The following is a 20,855-nucleotide window of genomic DNA, read 5'->3' as shown; positions in this document are numbered from 1 at the left end:
AAAATCGATTTATAAATGAATGGAGATTAGGACAGAAACTTTCTTCTTAGTTCTCTAATATTAGCCCTGCTTATATTGAGGTACTTTTACATAATGGCTCACCTTTCTAAGATAGAAAATAGCTTTAGAATGCATGTACTTTAAACTCCTGACCTCGTGATCCACTTGCCTCGGCCTCCCAAAGTGCTGGGATTACAGGCGTGAGCCCGCCCCAAGACCAGCCTGGCCAAGATGGTGAAACCCCGTCTCCACTAAAAATACAAAAATTAGCCGGGCGTGGTGGCGGGCGCTTGAAATCCCAGCCATTCAGGAGGCTGAGGCTGAGAATTGCTTGAACCCGGGAGGCGGAGGTTGCAGCGAGCCGAATTCGCGCCACTGCACTCCACTCCAGCCTGGGCGACAGAGCGAGACTCCTTCTCAAAACAAACAAACAAAAAAGAATGCATGTACTTTAGAAAGCATTTATTGGAGCCACTTAAAACTTTTTGCGGATACAAGATGAATATTATATATTAAAAAAAAATCTATCATAAAGACGTATGCTCCCTCCGGATCACTGTTGATCAAAAGAGCACGGTAGATCTCTTTTCCTGCCCTCCCCTTCTCCACTCTGCACAGGTTTGGAAATAGGAAGCAGCTTTCCTGAAAGTCTCAGTGATTGAGGTTGGCACGTGCACTTAATTTTGAGCACAGCAGAACTGGTAAACAGCCTGAAGTGTTCATGATGTTCTACACAAAAGGATTATCCTTTTAAAAATACCAAAAACAATCTTATTTAAATACTGGAAGACAAATTCATGATATCTACATGGTATTAATATTTATGAATTTGGAGTGGTAAATGCTACCAGATGCCTTAAAAACAATAGTATCATCATCCTCTACTTTTAATTAGAAGAAAATTTATCTAATAGATATATTTAATTTGTTTTCTTAGATTTTCTTGTTATGTCATATTGTCTTATGTAACCATATATAAGTCACAAGACATGATAAATTTATCTAAACCTTTCCAATAATTCTTTTTACCTCTTTCTAATTTTCACATGGTTTGGCTTTAGCCAGAAATTTCAAAACAAAATGACAAACAGAAAATTTTATAGTGATCTTTCTCATTTGTCACTTCTGGTAATACTTGTAAAAATTAGAAGTTCTTTGTAATAATTTCTGACATTTTTATAAGATTTTAGATTTGTCATGATTTTATTAAAGACTTTATCTTAAGGTCTTTTCAAATTGTCAGCTATACTCTGATTTTTTTCATAGTTTTAACTAATTTTTATGGTAATTAAAGTAGAATACCTCCAGTGTTATATTCCTCAGTTTTGTAAAAATTCAAATAATACATATGACTTCATAGATATTATTTTTCAGGTTTTTTAAAGGGAATTATGCTTCTCTTAAAAATTTAGCTGGGAATACAAACCCATTTCTTTAAATTATGGCAAACTATCATGAGATATATATATATATAGATATATATATACACTTATGTTTTATCATTTTTATACATCTTTAATTCAATTAAATTGTAGCTGACGTTCTTTAATTATCTAATCCTCCAATAAGAGAAATCACTGCTGTTCTTATAGATCTTTTCCCTCTTTTGTTTAGTTATGTCTGCCTTGGTGATCTCTGGTAACATGTTGGTCTATGTCCTCAAATCTACATTACCTTTTTTCTCAAACTATTTCGAGTTTGTTATCCAATTCCATCTGGTCAATTTAATCAAGTTGAACATTTACCATCTGCTTATGCTCTGTTTAATACAACTGAAGGAAGACAAGGACCCTCATTAGACAACCCAAACCTCTGACTTCAACCACCACTATGCTAGACAAGTCAAACTCCATATTCTAGAAACACTTACTGGCCTTAAGTTTACTTTCATTTTCAAGGTAGTAATCTTTCTCCATAAACATCAATTCCTCATCTTTGTATTTCTTCTTTTTAATATCTAAACTTGGATGACTGCATTTCCAGCCTTTGTGCTGTATTACCTAATTCTCTCAACCTCTGGTCAAATGAGGAAAACTACTTACCTGATGTGATTTAGGAGACATTAAATAAAGCCATTTAAATAAAACCCATAGCACTGTGGCTGATAAACAAAGCATGATGAGTAAATGTTAGCAATTCTTATTGTTTAATTATTATAATTACCAAACTTTCTCAATGATTTCTCTGTTTTATCAATGACCACTAGCTGTATTGGAAAATCATTTTTATCAAAATATTATTGATAAATGAATATTATAAATTACAAAGTTTTTTTTAGGAAATATATTCTAATACCTTAAAACTAAGCCCGTAAATCAAATATTTATTACATGTTAAAATCAAAATCATAGCAGTCAAGATTTGGAAAAGATTTAAGATTTTCTTCATTTTAAGGCCCTCATTTAATCGTGAAGCCAGAAAATATATGACTTGCCCAAGGGACTCTCATCAATAGCTTCCCAGAAATAATTAATCTCAAGGGAAATAGATTTTGGTACTTGTTAAAAATCTATTTTCTTAATTTTCAAATTGTAATTATTAATCATTAGATTATCAGAAACAAAACTATCCAACAGTCTTTTACTACTTTCAGTTATCATTTTTAATATTGTTTTGGTATATATTTTAAACTGTACCTTCAATTCTGGATTCACCATCATTGGTTTATTAATTTTATTTATATATAAAAAGAGTATCTAATGTATACTATCACTATGCTATTTTACAAATAATACGTAATGTAAGCCTCATATAACTATTTAAAAAGTGCTTCTGTTACTCTCATTTTATGTAGAAAGATATGACAGAGTAAATTGGTTCTTTCAGACAAACATTGGACCCATCATCTGGTATGCTAAGTTTGTTTCTATCTTACAGTTTCCCAGTCAGAGTGTGTTTATCGGGTTGAGCAGACCGTCTCCTTCTAAGAGTAATCTGGTGCAATGCGATCAAATGATGTATGTAAGTTGAAAGCTAGTTTCCTAGCATTTATCTTTAGGTCTTCCAAAATGATTATCTTAATGTATATATACAAGGTATCTGTCAAGTAATTCTTTTCAAAGTTCCACATCTCTTTTATTTCCAGGCAACATCCTTGAAGGAAACCTCATATACGTCTAATAATTGTAAAATACATTCAAGAATTGATGAGTCATAGTACATTGAAGAGTGATTTATTGATTAGTCTGCTTTCTTAACATAACGCATGTATTGTTGTATCTGCAAACATACTATAATCCTTTCAGCCTCCTGCTAAACTTTTAAGTATTTAAAACTGCCTAATAGCGTAGCAGAGTTGAGGTATTAATCACATGTGTTTCTAATTCAGACTTGTAGTTCTCTTTCTTAAATTTTTTGTCTCCCTTTGTATTGATTTTCTTTACTGGAAAGTGTGCGCTCAGCTTTTAAAATAGGCAAGAGATTAAGGTGGCTCATTCACTGATTCCCATTTTATTGCAGGATATATGAAACATGTATCTTCCTGTTATATACATCCCATATTATATCTCTGTGAAATGCCTAAGTTTTAGATTTGCATTTCAAAAAGAGAATTACAAGCCTTCTTAAGAGTAATGTTACCTATCTGATGCTTTCATTGAAAACAAAGTTTAAATTTCATCTCATTGGCAAGGTCAACTCTAAATCTTACCACACAAATTTAGAATTTAGAGTGGTTGTATTCAGAGGCTTTTATTTTGTGATTGAGTTTATGCTTATCTTTTTTTATCTTACTGATATTATAGAAGTAATAGGAATAGTTAAAACAGGTGTAATCAGTAAAGGATTTGAAAATAGATATGAAAAGTGCTGTTCCTATCTGGGTACACGAATCACATTAGAATTAGTGCAGAACCAAGACATTTAGACAAGGTTGTAAGTAGCCACAAGTCTTTTCTTCCTAGGAATGCTTGTCATTTTCTTTATTGAATTTAGATGATTTAAACCTCTTTTGTATCCTCAGATCTATAATAAGTTCTAAAAATCTGATTTCCAGCTTATTCAGCTTGTTCTAATTTTAGGATAGATCTGTAAGAATATAATGACCAGCTTAACCATAGTAATATATTCATTTCCAAATAATTCTTTATAATATCAATACTTCCAAATTTTGGAATGTAAATATAAATAACATTTTCTGTCCCTATTTAGAGGGAGGGCTATATACATATTTGTAATTTAATGTAAGGATCATAGTGGATATTCCTCATGCGGTAGAAATATAGTTGATAAGAGGGCATCTATCCTATTTAGAAGAAAAAAATAGCTTTCATAGGAAGTAATGTGCAAGCTGAGATATAATGAGATTGAGAGTTCCTTACTGGGGCTGGAGCTGGTGAAGAGTGCCTTCCATTGTATGGACATACCACAGTGTGCTCATCTATTTACTAATTAATGGACATTTGAGTTATTTCTAGTTTTGAGTAATAACAAATAAAGCTATTATGAACATTCATGTACAAGTCATTGTAGAGACATAAATTTCATTTCTCTTAAATACGTAATCATGTATCCACTCAGTATAGTCCATGTATGTTTAAATTTTTAGGAAGCTGCCAACCTGTGGTCCAAAATGGTTATATCATTTTACATTCCCATCATTAGTGTATGAGAATTCCTGTTCGTCCATATGCTTACCAAAATTTGGTATGGTCAGTCTTTTTGCTTTTAGCCATTCTAATATGTATGCAGTAGCATTGAGATGTGCTTTTAACTTGCATTTTATGAATGACTAATCATACTGAGCATCTTTTCATGTGCCTATTTCACATGCTTATTATCTATGTCATTCTTGATGAATTATCTGTTCTAATCACCTGCTCGTTTTGTAAATTGGATTGCTGGTTTCTAAATTATGGGCCTTGAAAGTTATTTTATATTTTGGATTCTAGTATTTTATGATGTATATGATTTGTAAATGTTTATTTCATACAGTACATATTTTGTATTTGGTCTTAGCAATATATGTCAAAGACTAGAAGCTTTCATTTTGATGAAAGAAGTGTATCTTTTTTTTCTTTGATAGATTTTGGTTTTGGTGTTGTATCTAAGAAATTGTTTCATTTGAAGTGATGATGGTTTTATCTTATGTTTTCTTCTAGGAGTTTTATAGTTTTATGTTTCACATTTGTGCCTATGATCAAGGTTGGGTTAATATTCTAATATGGTTATGAAGTATAAAAAATATTCTTAAAAAAACAAAAATGGAAAACAACATATGGATATACAATTGCTCCAACATAATTTATGAAAAGCCTATACTTTCTCCTTTGAATTGCTTTTGGCCCTTTGTCAAAAATCTGTTGTTTATATAGGTCAACTCTAGCTTCTATCTAAAGTCTATTTTGTTCCATGGACCTATTTATGTATTTTTATGCCAAAACTTGAAATCAAGTATTGTTAGTTCTTCAACTACAATCATTTTCAAGATTGTTTTGAATGTCCTAGGTCTTTTGCATTTCCATATGGATTTTATGATCATATTACAAGTTTCTGAAAACATGCTAAGTGGGATTTTGATAGGAATTGTATCAACCTGTAGATAAATTTGAGGTTTATTGCCATTTTAACAGTATTACTTCTCTGATTAATGCTCATTGGATGCTTTTCATTTAGATGGAGCTCCTTTAATTTCTCTCATCAAAGTACAGGTCTTTCACGTGTTTGTCAGATTTATCCTTAAGTATTTCATATTTTGATCCCGTAGTAAACATTTTCATCTCAATTTTTAATTGCTCATTACTAGTGTTCAAAATGCAATTGATTTTGTCTATTGCTCTTTTATTCCGCAACCTTGCTGAACTCATTTATTAGTTCTAGTAGCTCTTTTTTTTTTTGGGTTCAGGAATTTATATGAGAGATTTATTTTTATATATATATTTATTTATTTATTATTATTATACTTTTAAGTTTTAGGGTACATGTGCACAATGTGCAGGTTTGTTACATATGTATCCATGTGCCATGTTGGTGTGCTGCACCCATCAACTCGTCATTTAGCATTAGGTATATCTCCTAATGCTGTCCCTCCCCCCTCCCCCCACCCCACAACAGTCCCCGGAGTGTGATGTTCCCCTTCCTGTGTCCATGTGTTCTCATTGTTCAATTCCCACCTATGAGTGAGAACATGTGGTGTTTGGTTTTTTGTCCTTGCGATAGTTTACTGAGAATGATAGTTTCCAGTTTCATCCATGTCCCTACAAAGGACATGAATTCGTCATTTTTTATGGCTGCATAGTATTCCATGGTGTATATGTGCCACATTTTCTTAATCCAGTCTATCGTTGTTGGACATTTGGGTTGGTTCCAAGTCTTTGCTATTGTGAATAGTGCCACAGTAAACATACGTGTGCATGTGTCTTTATAGCAGCATGATTTATAGTCCTTTGGGTATATACCCAGTAATGGGATGGCTGGGTCAAATGGTATTTCTAGTTCTAGATCCCAGAGGAATCGCCACACTGACTTCCACAATGGTTGAACTAGTTTACAGTCCCACCAACAGTGTAAAAGTGTTCCTATTTCTCCACATCCTCTCCAGCACCTGTTGTTTCCTGACTTTTTAATGATGGCCATTCTAACTGGTGTGAGATGGTATCTCATTGTGGTTTTGATTTGCATTTCTCTGATGGCCAGTGATGATGAGCATTTTTGCATATGTTTTTTGGCTGCATAAATGTCTTTTGAGAAGTGTCTGTTCATGTCCTTTGCCCACTTTTTGATGATTGTATCACATGGAAGCGTTTCCTTGTCCTAAAAATACCCTGTGCTTCACCTATTCATCATCCTCTCCCTCATTACCCCAGCAATCACTAATCATTTTCTTTTATTCATTGTTTTGACTTCTCTAGGATGTCATATACTTGGAATCATATAGTATGTATTTTATTTTAGGTTGGCTTATTTCACCTAGTAGTATGCATTTCAGTTTTCTCCGTATGTTTTCATTGCTTGGTAGCTCAGTTCTTTTTAGTAGTGAATAATATTCCATTTTCAGAATGTACCACAGTTTACTTATCAATTCAAGTAGTGAAGGGCATCATGGTTTTGTCAATTATGAAGAAAACTGTTGTAAACATCCATGTGCATTTTTTTGTGTGTGGACATAAGTTTTCAATGAACTTAGGTAAATGGCAAGAAGATTAATTTGTGGGTCATTTAGTTAGAGAATGTTTGGTTTTGTAAGAAACTGCTAGAATGTTTTCCAAAGTGGCAGTGTCATTTTGCATTTTTACCAAAATCTTACTGCCTCAAAATCCTCATCAGAATTTGATGTTGCCAGTGTTTGAGACTTTAGTCATTCTATTAAATAGCTAGTGGTATCTTATTGTTTCAATTTGCAATTCCTAAATGACATATGATGTTGATCATCTTTGTATATGCTTATTTACCATATGCATACCTTCTTTGGTGAAGTGTCTGTTCAGATATTTTGCCCATTTTTAAAGAAGTTTTTATTTTCTTGTTTTATTTACCTTATTTTATTTATTTATTTAATTTTTGGAGGTAGAGTCGCCCAGGCTGGTCTTGAATTCCTGGGGTTAAGCAATACTCCTACCTCAACTTACTGAGTAGCTGGGACTACAGCCACATCTTGTTTGTTCATTTTCTTATTGTTGAGTTTTAAGAGTTGTTTGAATATTAAAAACAACAGTATTTTATTAAAGATTTCTTTCCAAATATTCTTTCTCCATTTGTGGCTTGTCTTCTTATTCTCTAGACAGTGTCTTTCACAGAGCAAATATTTTTAATTTGAATGGAATCCAACTTATCAGTCCCATATCCCAATATACTCCTGAGGAAAACATCAAACAAATTCCTATAAAGCGCATCCTACAGTAGTACTTCTCAAAATGTCAAGATCATCAAAAACAAGGTAAGTCTTAATGACTGTCATTGCCAAGAGGAACCTAAAAGGCATGGCAACTAATGTGATTGCATCCTGGGACAGGAAAGGGATATTAGATTAAAACCAAGAGGGTCTGAATATTCTATGGACTTTAATAAAATGAAAGGTATTGGTATGGTCTGAATGTTTGTGTCCCCCAACAATGCACAAATTGAAACCTAACCAACAAAGTAATGGTATTAGGGGAGGTGGTTAGGTCATAGGGCTCAAGCCTCACGAATGCAATAAATGCCCCTAGAAACGAGGCCCCAGAAACATACCTTCCTCTTCTGTTATATGAAAATGCAGCAAGAAGGCACCATCTACGAGGAAGGGCCCTCCCCAAACACCAAATCTGCTGGCGCCTTGATCTTGGACTTTGCAGTTTCCAGAACTGTGAATAATAAATTTCTGTTGTTTATGAATTATCCAGTCTATGGTATTTTGTTATGGAAACCCAAACGAACTAAGATAGGTATCAGTATTCTTTCATTCATTGCAATAATGGGTCATGCAAATATAAGATAATAATAAGGGAAGGTGGGTGCAGAGTGTATGGAGATTTTCTGTACTATCTCAGCAAATTTTCTGTTAAATCTAAACTATTTACAATTTGTCTATTGTAAAAATGAGGTTTGACCCAAACAGAAAATATCAGGCACCCTCCAAGTTATCTGTATTAGTGAGAGTTTAGACTTAATTGTGCATACAAAGAAATTCCAATATTATGTGGTTTATTTTTCTCTTATGTAAGTTAGAGTCCCACAGAAAGGCAGCCAGTCAGATAAATCTGGCAGCCCTTCTTGGGGGCCTCAAGGAACCTAGTCGGATGCTCAATACTAATAGTAACCTAGAAAATGCAAGTTAAAACTCCAGGGTAGAACAACATTTCAAACACAGTATGTTGGCAAAATGTTTAAATGTTTGACAATATGAAAGTGGCAAAATTTGTAGCAAAGGGGATATTCATACATTACTACTGAGTATAATATTTGGTACAACTATTATATTCTATTAGATCACATCAGATACAATTTTACTAAAATTGCATATTCTACTAGATCACATCAAATACAATTTTACTAAAATTGATAATAAATACTAAATACTAAACATTAAACACTAAAATTGAGCATATATGGATACAAAGACCAAATCTTAGGCATTGGTGTATCTGTTTAAAAAAATCATAAATATATGTACCAGGAAAAAATGTTCACAGTAACATTATTTGTAATAATCTAAATCCTTAAACAATCAAAATGTCAATAATAGCATGGAAGATTTTACCTATGAAATTAAATACAATGATAATTTTTTAAAAACCCAAAATGAGTTTTGGAGTAGTAGTCATCATATTATCAGACTTTACAATTTAAAGAGTCTTGAAACCTTTTAAAATTAAAAATAAAGGACCACACAGAACTAAATTAACTTTGAAAAAATCAGGGTCACAGTGAAGTCCTTTCTTTGTTAGGCTTTAGCATGTGTGTTATAAAGACATTATGATAAGGGCAGTATGATAAATGGATTAGGAACAGACAATCAGACAAAGACATAGACAATTTGGAGACATTTATAAGTGTTTTATATGGGAAATATATGGTCTCACAAGTCAAAGGGTGAAGAGTTTAACTATGTATAATGTAGTGTTAGGAAAATGGGTTTGTTACATGAAAGAGTAAAACTAAAATTATACTGTTTAAAATGTCTGACCTAGGATTAATGTATAACTTGTATAAAAGCAAATTAAAAAACATGATATATAGAAATATGCAAAGTATTTTTATGTCTTAGGAATGAGTAAGCACTACACTAAACATGCCAAAATAAATCACAAATCATACAGGAATAAATAATAAATTTGAGTTAATCATACTAAAGTTTCACTAAGTCTAGAGTTTCTGTTCAATAAAAACCAACTTGTGCAAATTTAACAGAGATGTAACATATTACAATATGTTTGCAAAACATAAAATCAATGGTGAAAGAGTATCTGTGATACAAAAGAAGACCTAATTAAAATTGACAAGCAAAAGAAACAATAGAAAAATGGGCAAAGTCAAATTGTAGGAAAGCAAAAGTAAATCACTAACAATTAAAGAGACAGTCAACTTCTTTAGTGTGTAGAATAAGTGAAACATTAGTAAGGTACTACTCTACATATCGATGTGGCAAAAAGTTAGTAAAGTTGAAACTGACAAGTTTTCTGAAAACAGAAAACCATTTGCCTTTCCTGAAGTAATTTATACAGGTGCAACCCTACTGGCAGTATTAGATAATTTAAGTATGATCATTCATGGCTCAAAAATCCTAGAAAGATTCTTATAAATTTCCCAAACAAGCCAAGAGTGAGATTTTAATTGCAATGGTACTTGGTGGTAAAGAGTAGAAGGCAGTGTAGGGGCACATTATTGAGGGATGGATAAAATACAAACAGTGAAATATTCTCAGGAGTCAAAAGCCAAAAAAGCTACTTGTATGGTAAGCAGTGTGAATAGGTTTTTAAACAATGCTGAGTAAAAAATTATGACAGGAAATATCTGTAGCAAAATGCCATTTATGTTAGTCAAACACACACACAATCTACATATTTTAAAAGAATAAATAAAATTTAAAGATACATTCTATTGGGTACAAGGCTTAAAACCTGGCTGACAAAATAATCTGTACAAAAAGCCCTCATGATGCAAAGTTTACCTATGCAACAAACCTGCACATATAACCCTGAACTTAAAACAAAAAATATATATATTCTAAGCACTCAGGATAGCAGGGAACATAAGTAGGGAATAGGCATAAGAGAAAATGAATAGATGCATAAATAATTTAATCTTAAAAGTGAAATTAAATCATTTACTCCTATAATGCAAAAACTAAAATAATACAAAAGTTAAAATTAAAATTTATCATAAAATCTAAAATGGCACAGAACCAAGCATATATAATATTTTTAAAAAATTTACTGCATTCCATCCAGGAAACAAACCTTCCTTGAACCAGATATTTCTAAGCCAAGATGTGTACCTGTGAGGTTATTGTTTATTGCCCTCTAGAGTACACTCATATTAATTAGCACAAAAATCAGCTCAGTAAAAATTAATAAATAAATACGCTTAAGTGCCATATGTTTCTATTAATTCGCATGCCATTGCAATTATCCATAATTGCTAAGCAAAGATCAGACAATTACTGACCCTAATCAATATCACAAAGTTAGACTTTACAATTAATTGAAGTTTATGAAGATTTTGAGCTTGGATGCCAGTCATGTCCATAGAGTTTGTAAAATAACCTATGCTAATCATTCACACCCGATACCTCTGAGAAGAAATAAAACTCTGGTAGTAAAACCAAGACTCAAATGCAATGTTCCCTGAACTTGAATTGAACTCTGATAACTATTTGTTGGGTGGATTTGGACATTAAAAAAATCAACCAAAGCTTTGTTCGAGGAGCCAAGCAGCCGGAGCCACTGACTGCACCTTGGGGATGACATTCCCATCACAGTCTCATAGACCTGAGTATTTATTATGACAGTTCTTGGCTAATGGTAGTAAATTATTCGTAAAATGGGGTGACATTCTAATTATTTTAGAGGTGACATTCGGGTCAGCTGAGGTTTTAAGAACAGCATCACTAGTTTCAAAGAAGTATGAAGGTGATTTCCTCTTTTGCTACTGTCTTCCTCAATCCCCTCATCTTCTTCTATTATTTTATTCATGAAAAAAGAGAGACCTTTTGCCCTGTCTCCTGCTATTCCAATACCTATGTCATACAGGTTATCTATTACTACTCTTTAAAAGATAGGCTCTACCTCCTCATGCTTAGCCTTTTCTTCATATAACAAAATATTTCGAGTGGGAGTCACCTATAACCAAATATAAAAACAAGCCCATGAATCATAAATACCAAAAATATAGAAACAATTATGTAAATAAAATAATTTGTATGCAGTTTACATTGAATTGTATGAATTTTATCTCTTGTTTACCTGAAGCCCTCCAGCACAGAGTCCTGATTTGGTCTGTGTGTGTGCGTGTACATGTGTAGTATATTGTCATATTCTGAATACACTGAGTTATCTCATTGGTTTTGCCAAAAACGCTCATGATACGTATTTCTGTCACTATGGAGGAACAGTTAGCTTTTTGAGTAATTGTGTCAGAGATGCCCAGGACCACTGTCAGGTTCAAAGATTCACCAGAACGACTCACTGAAATCAGCAAAGCTGTCACACTCATGGTAGTAGTTTATTACAGGTAAAGGATACAGCATAAAATTAGCAAGATAAAAGACACTTATGGCAGGTGGTCCAAGAGAGACCAGGAACAAGCTTCTAGTTGTCCTCTCTCACTGGAAGCACTGAAATAGTGCTTAATTCTCCAAGCACCGATGTGTGACAGCACATGTAAAATGGTGCCAATCAGAGAAGTTCACCTGAACCACGGTTCCCAGCGTTTTTGACTTATATGACTTATAGATTTTTTACCTATATGACTTAAAGGTAAATCATATAGGCATGTGGCTCTCATTTGATTCACTTGAGCTTCTCAGACCCAGAACCCCCAGAATTCAAACTGGTACAGTGTGACCCAAAGCTCCAGGAATAGAAAACAAGCATCTACCATTAATCACATTGTTAGCATAAACTGTCTGGCATTCCCAAGGTCTCAAATCTTCTTTGTATTCCAAAAGACTCCAAGAGTTCAGAGGTTATCTCCCAGGAGCTGATCAAGGGCTGGTCCTGAAGACCTTGGAATCTGCAGTTTGGGCAAGCTAGACCTGCTGAGTTAACCCGCTGCTGCAGAATAATATTGAAGAGTACAGCCATATGGAATAGCTACTTTTTCTCCCTTTTTCTCAGTGGCACCTGTATGAAAGGGTAAGGCAGTGGCATTTGGTAAAAAGGGCTCTCAAGGAAGCTTTCTTTAATAAGTTGCACATATACTTAGGAGGATGACAACTGCAATCAATCGCACTCTATCCAGCTGCCCTTTAGCTACCTCTCTTGCCTTAACAACTTCTAAAGAAAAATTCAGTGGAAACTTCCAGAAGAACAGACACTCTAGAGTGTGCTCCTTGCTTTCTCATTGGCCCACTTAGTCTTGAATCTCACGTTACCCAGTGGTCTACATGGCATCATTTTCTCACTGAGTGCCTACTCTTGGCACCATGACTGAGTTTGCTGAATCTGCTTTCACTCCCTGGCACCCCTCCACTAACAGTTTGGATGTAATGGTGTAGTGTTCTTTGCTCAATTTAATGGCAAGCTTACAAGTGAGGCTGTTGATTATTGCATCACAGTTCAACAACTCTGGGTGATAGTGCACAAAAGCATAGCCTTTCCATCATGGCCATGGCATCTGGCAGGGCACACAGGCACAGACAAGCCATTGGCGGGAAGACTTATGATTATTCATGGCTGATCCTGATAATCTAGAGCCCAGAGTGTGGGCAAAGCATTTCTTTCCTTTGCCCTCCTGTCACCTTTAAGTCTACACACAGCCTCATTTTAGTGGATTCCTTAAATCCCCTTATTCTTGGACCTCCCCTCCATTCTTTTACCCTTCTGGGTTCTGCAGAGATCCCAGGCTTCACCCTTATGACTATTTCAGTTGAGATTATTGAGCTAGGTTTGCTCCTTATATCTGAGAACAGGGATACCAAATGATTGTTCATTGGCTAGATTAGAGACCTATTTCTGACTTTATTATTATTTTTTAACCTAAGAGCACTATAAAAGATCTTTACCTTCAAGAAATTACAAGGAAAGAAACATCTTCAGCTAATGTTGATGATCTCTTAGTGAAGGAGAAAGATAATAGTGCTCTGTTTTATATGTTTTTACTGTTATGTTTCTACTCTTTTATTTGTAAGCAGGTATCATGCCTGTGTGTACATATGCACAAATGTGTATGGCTGTATATTGTACACATAAATTAGAAACTCTGGAGGTGGCTCCCAACAATTTGTGTTTTGATATGTCCTTCAGGTGCTTCTGAAGCACACTCAAATTTAAGAACCACTATCTTAGACAATGGGGCAATGGAAAACACATATGAGTTTAAAAACTAGGCATTGTAGATTAATATTATTGTGATGTTTTATGCTTGATAAATAGATATACAAGTAATAGAGATAACTTGTGATTCTGAGAGTGAATATCTAGAAATCAATGAATGATAGCTACAGATAATATTGTCCCCGTCTTTCAGTTTAAGCAGAGGAATGTTTCCTGCTCTCACCAAAATTTCTTCCTTGTGTCAAATAAAGCAGTTGATCCATGAATAGTTGGTTTTGACTGGGGAGGGTGACATTTTCCTTCAGCAGATCTGACGACGGAGCAACTCTGTCCCTACATTTTTTCTAGATGCAAATTATGTGTAAAAATGTCAATGAAAACATGTTTCTGCTTCAGATATAACAGATTCGACACTCTAGATAGATGGAAGCTAGTCAAGGTCAATGTATCTACTGTTTTATCCGTGCACCAAGTACTAAAAATAACTGGACTCAATATCAAGAGAACATGTATGAGCACAACAGAATATTTTTCAATAAATATCTTTCTAGTCTTAAAAAGTATCAGACAGTAAGCTAAAATTGCTCTTGTATATATTATATCTGATCTGCACATATCCAGTCTATCAACTTGCCTATCTCATCATTAGTTTGTGGGATTGAATGAAAAATATGAGCCCTAAGGAAATCCAGGTCTTAATCCTCAAAACCTGTGAATATGTTATCTTACGCCAAAAAGAGGAGGGAAGACTTGGCAAATGTGATTAAGGTTATGAACTTTGAGAATGGGAGATTATTTTGGGTTATCTCTGTGAGCCCAGTCTAATCACATGGGTCCTTTAAAGTGGAATAACTTTCCTGGCTGTGGTCAGAGAGATAGGTGACTGTGGAAGCAGCCCCAAGAGATGTGATATGAGAACCACATGATGCCAGTTTCTGGTTCTGAGATGTGGGCGCTATGCTCAAGGGCTAGAGAAAGTCCTCTAGAAGCTAAGAATGTTTCTGAACTGATTACTAGAGCCAACAAGAAAACACAGGCCTCAGTCTTTGCATTTGTGTTATGGGACAATTTTCACCAATGCTATAATATATAATTTTATAGTAAGCCACGATATTTATTATGTGGAATTTTCATTTCTTTCTGCTTCAAAATTGACACCTTTGTTCTTGGCTTTTCATTTTAATATACAATCTAATATTAATTGTTTACTCATACCAAATGGGTTAAATATAAAACAGGGGCATTTTGATTGAAAATGCATTGCCTTGGCAGGGAGTGGTGGCTCACACCTGTAATCCCAGCACTTTGGAAGGCCGAGGCAGATGGATCATGAGGTCAGGAAATCAAGACCATCCTGGCCAACATGGTGAAAGCCCATCTCTACTAAAAATACAAAAATTAGCTGGGCGTGGTGGTGCGCACCTATAGTCCCAGCTACTTCGGAGGCTGAGGCAGGAGAATCCCTTGAATCCAGGAGGCAGAGGTTGCAGTGAGCCAAGATCATACCACCCCACTCCAGCCTGGCAACAGAGCAAGACTCCGTCTCAAAAAAAAAAAAAAAAAAGAGAATGCATTACCTTTATAGGTTGACGTAGGTATAATTGGCATGCACCTTTTTCACAGTGTATCATCCTAAAGAGAAACATGGTGAACTATTCCTTGACTTAGGCCTTTCAAAGATCTTTCAATCAATTTCATATTTTTCTTCATGAATTTTTTACACATTATTTCTGTTGGATCATGCATTCCTTGAACATTGTTTTTGTAAAATATGAAATTATTATTCATTTTGTTTTATAAAAGCAAGTAAAGCATAAATTTCCTTCTGAATACCATTAAGCTTCCATCTGAATTCAGTATCTGCACTCATTAATTAACCTTGCTTCCCTCTATGGTTGAACATTATCAAAATATTTAAAAAACAATTTAAAAAATTATGTAAAAAATGATGTGAAATTTGTATTGCAGAGAATTCTTGACTTGCAATTGTTTGGCTTACAGGTTTCTGACTTTATAACTTTTTCTGACTTTATGATAGTTTTATCAAGGTGTTAAATGCGTTTGCAGCTTCTATTTTTGACTTAGAATGGGTTTATCAGGTCACAACCCCATCAAAAGTTGAGGAGCATCTGTACTTTATTATTTTAACTTAACTTCCTTTTTAAATGTGTATTTATAAATTTTAAGTGTATTGAATCTTTTGATATTTAAAGCAATTTAATTTAAATTTTAAATTAAAAACCGTAAATAGCATAAATGGGAAAATATTCCAACAGAACTTATCATTGACATGTAAGAAACATAAGACATCTGAATTTAATAAAAAGTGGCAAAGATATGGATGATTACCTATCATAAGAGCAATTAGTGATCCATATTATTCAATTGGTAATATCAATGCCAAATGAGTATGTACTATTTTGGTCCATTAGAAAGTTTCAGGGAGATACTGGCCAAACAACTTGAAAATCTAATGTTAAATTTTCATTTCAAGTACAAGGAAAACTCCTAAAATACTCCATAGAAATATTCTACTATAGTAAATCAGATGATCTGAATTGATGGAAATGGCAAACTATTGACTAAAATCTATTTCAGGAAAATACAGCTGTTGAAGTCAGCTGTTCTGGTATAAATAAAACAAGTTAAACCATAAGGGCAGAATCTTAGAAATTTGGAAACATAATTATGCCATCTGGAAATAAATAGACTAATCAGAGAATAGAGATTTGGAGAAAATAAAATCATAAATAACTTGAAAAACAATAACAAATATGTGTTATCTATACTCGAAGTCCAATTTGCTTACCACTTATGAGAGTACTGTTTCTGTAACTGTATTGTACTGTATCCCCTGTTATCTGTATTCGTCAACTTATTTTTAGTATACAGATGGTGATTTTCTAAGCTATATTCTCCATGCATAAACTAAGTTACATTTTATTACATGACCCAAGATTATTGTCCATAAATCAAGTCATAGAAATGAAAGGTCTCAGAAATTTTTTATGTGGCATTCACAATGTTGATGTGTGTGTGTGTGTGTGTGTGTGTGTGTGTAGAGATAGAGAGTCAAAGTGTGTGTGTGTGTGTGACAGAGAGAGAGAGGGAGACAGAGAGAAAAAAGAGAGAGAGAAAGAAAGAGAGGGAGAGAGAGAACAATCTACATTTTTCTCTTACTCCATGCTAAAGCATTTTTGAAAATGTAGTTGATCTTCAGGATCAACATTACTAAGCAAGAAAATGACCAAGAAATGATGAAGACAATTATTCCTACTGTGACAAACAAGCACATCATACAAAAATAAGACTGTGCCTTTAAATTATTTATAGCTTTCTATGTGTGTATACTATGTAATCTTCTCAGAATGGACTGCCCTGATTATCTTACCTAGAGCAGCTGCTGCTGTACTGTCCAAACTCCTCAACACCAAATACATCCTATACCTAGGGCACAACTGTGTGTTGTAAGATAAATAATCATAGAATCATATTAGAAGTTGTATAATTGCCTATTTTATAAAATTAATTTGAACATCATTTATATTTCAGTAACCCATTATTTTTCATTACAAGGTCAGAAAAACATTTCACTTGTAAAAAACATAAGAGATATGAGTATAAGTCTAAAATTTCTCGTGTCATACATTTCCTTTAATGAATAATCGGCATTTCTGTTATATTAATAAGGACAATATTATATCCAACACACTATAAAATGTGTGGCAATAGACATTCTTGTGAATATTGATTACACACATATATGACTAGAAATGGGCATGATTTTCTGATCACATAAAAACTTTGAAGCTTCAAATTATATTGTGTGTATACATAATAATGTTTTCCATTTGCAAGACAGAGAAAGCCAGACAAAGAGAGAAGAAGAAAGAGAAACAGAAGACAGATAATTTGGTTCAAGTCTCTAACTCATTGATCAAAAATAGGACTGCCATAAACATTCAGAGAGAATTTCTAGTCAGAATTAACTCAGTAATGACAGTATTTTATAGTCATTTGAGCTAGTAATCCCTTCTCCATGAATTCTCATAATTCAAGTCTGTTGGTATTAAAACACCCAGCTAAATTTTTTCAAAGATATTACCATTATTTTTACAGTGTTTTAATACATCAGAAAAAATGCTATATTTTAATTTGAAGAATGTAGAAAATAAAGCTCTTAAACCTTGTCTTTCAGATATGCATCAGATCTGAAGCACAGTCCAGCATTACTAACATTGTTTCACAACTAACTATATTTTAATAATTTCTAAAAGCAATAATTATAAATACATTTTCCCCCAGAAAGAATCTGTCTGAACATTTTACCCATCTTATAACATTGAAATACTTTGCTAAATCTAATTCAAGTAAATATTGCTTTAGTAGGTACCAAATTGATATATTTCTTTCTTCTAGCCTAAGTAAATCATACATATTTAAGCAACAGCATCCAAAATAAGTTGAGAAGAAAAATCTTTGATCAAGATTATGAAAGCACTGTTTGTCGTCTAGTGAAGTAATGGAGATTAGCCCACAATTTTACTTTCTATTCTTTAACTTTTTTTTTGCTCTTATTGTTCTAGGATAATTTATGTTCAGCTGTTGGGTTAAATTATATACATTTTTTTCTTTTAAATGTATGGTCTGAGATCCCTTGTGCTGTGTTGTCTAGTTTTTTTATTGCGATTATCAATATACAGTTCAGAAAGGTGATTCCAAAAATAGCAAAATGATGGTATAACAATGTAAGTACTTAAGTTACTTTGTGCCATGAGAGTAAAAGCTGAGATATTAACAGAGGCCTGATATGTGAAGACGTTTGCTTAATTACTAGTAGAAAATGTTAGGATTTTATTTATAAAAGCGAGCTGCACAAAAATTTAAATTCTAATTATTTATTGACCATTTAGTAAGTATTACCTGTTGTGTAAAATGCTTTTCATGCTTATTTTAATTTCATTCTCACAATGACCAGCAAAATATGGTGGAATGACATAGAAGAAAAAACTGTAGTTTTACAGAATAAGTAGCCCGACAAAGATGGCTGGACTTTGGCCCAAGTATTCCAGGCAAGGTATTAACTATAACCCTAGAATTTATGCTAAGAAAGTAACTTTGCATCAGTCTGAATAGTTGATATTTTTTTCTTTATAAGAAAATAGACCTTAGTCTTCAGAGATTTACTTGGTCCTTTGTATCAAAAATAAACACTAGTGAAATAACCATCAATTTCTTCCCAAAAAGTACATGTAGAATATACCTTTAGAACAGCAGTGCTGTGAACAGAGAAGTGCCTCATGCCACAACAACATTTTCTTCTAGGAAGTCACAGTAAGCTCCTCTTGCCTGTAGGAGGGCTTTGAGGCAAAATGATCCTTATAAAGTGCTTTCAGTGGAGGGACTACTTGAGGTTTACTTCTGATCCCACAGAGCTTCTTATGAAACACTTATACAAAGATAGATGTTTCAGGATAAGTAAAACCTTTATCTCTTCTACATAACTAACATTCTATTAAAAAAATCCTTTATCACTTCAACAATTGCAAAGACTAACAAAGTCATTGTTATATTTTGAAGAGTGACCATGCATTATAATTCTGTATTGTTTCTTAGTTTAACATCAATCAAGTAATTTAAAATGAAAATTTAGAAGATGAACACAGTTCAGCAGTCTAAACTATCAAAAAGTAGATCTTAGTAGTGATGTCAGAAAGATAGCCAAACAGGAAGCATCAGGCTCTACTTGGCCCACAGAAAGTTTAACTGGCAACTATCCACAAACTGGAACATCCTTTGAAAACCCCTACACCTGGAAACCAGCCTATCAGCAAGGGATGTAGAATTGAATGAAATCTGAATCAGAATGGTAAGAAGAATGGTCTCACTCCACCTGGGCTTCCCCCTTTCCTTTCCCCAAGTTGGCACAGCAGATGGAGATGGTTTCCCTGCACTCACAGTTTCTACCAGGAAAAAAGAGAATAAGAGGCAGTCATTCAGTTTCCCTAATGTTCTAAGATGCTACTCAGGAAGTCCACTCTGGTTTCACCTCATGGGGAATACTAGGGGAAATGGCATGGCTTGACTGCCCTAGGGTCAGGTAGAAACAAAGAAAATTACTGATGCACAGATCTTGGTGGTACCTCTGTTTTCCTGACAGCTGTGCTGCTCGATCAGGGATATTAGCCAACCTCATAGCACAACCACAAAGTTAAGCTGGTTCCCTTTAGAAGCACAGTGGGAAGTACAATTTAACTTGAGGCGTTAGACTGGTAGTCTCTCGGCTCAGCCTTAGAACCCACATGAACAACTCTGCCCAGTCGGGGAAACACAGTTTCACCTATTGTGAGAAGAGAAGAGGTAGACTGGGCCTGACCAGGGAGGACAAGTAGCAGCTCCACACAGCCAAAAAGCCCACACAATCACTCCAACCAGGAAGGAATATTTCCACCTCTCTATATTTTGGAGAAACACAACAAGGGCTAGTCTTACATTATTCAGGAAGTCATTAAGACACTAAACTCAGTTGGAAGCCCACTCCATGGCTCCACCCAGATTGGGAGAAAAATCTTCAGTTTTATATAAGTAGTGTATTGCAGCCTCAGGTCTTACCTGTCCAGGGTTGTGACCCTGCCTAACTTCAGAGTCTAACTTGCAGTCCTGTCTAACTGTAGATTTCAGATAGCAGAATTTTCCAGCTAGGAATACATCTTACGACTGAATTGACCAGAAGCCATTGTATTATCCAGCCAGTAGTTTCATCTGACAGAAAAGCCCAGACAGTGGTCTCATTGGTCAGTAAAACCAATCAATAGCCCATTCTGACATCAGAGCAAAGGCACTGGATCGGCCAACTAGAGAACTCACAGCAATTTCTACCTGCCTGGGGTTTTCACTATCTAGCCCTTCCAGAATCACAGGCTAGACTAAATATGTGAAGCTCTG

The 20,855-nt window shown here is 34.2% G+C and overlaps 1 long non-coding RNA gene across 1 annotated transcript in view; it reads right to left on the bottom strand.

Moving 5' to 3' along the window:
- LOC116466470 (uncharacterized) overlaps positions 1-20,652 on the bottom strand; it is a 39,995-nt gene extending 19,343 nt beyond the window's left edge. The window contains exons 1-3 of the long non-coding RNA XR_004247563.1: positions 20,523-20,652; positions 17,302-17,357; positions 1,675-1,759 (exon numbers count right to left, since the gene is read on the bottom strand). This is a non-coding gene — a long non-coding RNA (uncharacterized LOC116466470). The remainder of the gene's footprint in view (positions 1-1,674; positions 1,760-17,301; positions 17,358-20,522) is intronic.
- Positions 20,653-20,855: the final 203 nt, after the last annotated feature.

Source organism: Hylobates moloch, unplaced genomic scaffold, assembly GCF_009828535.3.
Source record: "Hylobates moloch isolate HMO894 unplaced genomic scaffold, HMol_V3 SCAFFOLD_4, whole genome shotgun sequence".
Classification (NCBI taxonomy): Eukaryota; Metazoa; Chordata; class Mammalia; order Primates; family Hylobatidae; genus Hylobates; species Hylobates moloch.
The sequence above is the reverse complement of the archived record's forward strand: the minus strand, read 5'-3'. Positions and strand labels throughout refer to the sequence as shown.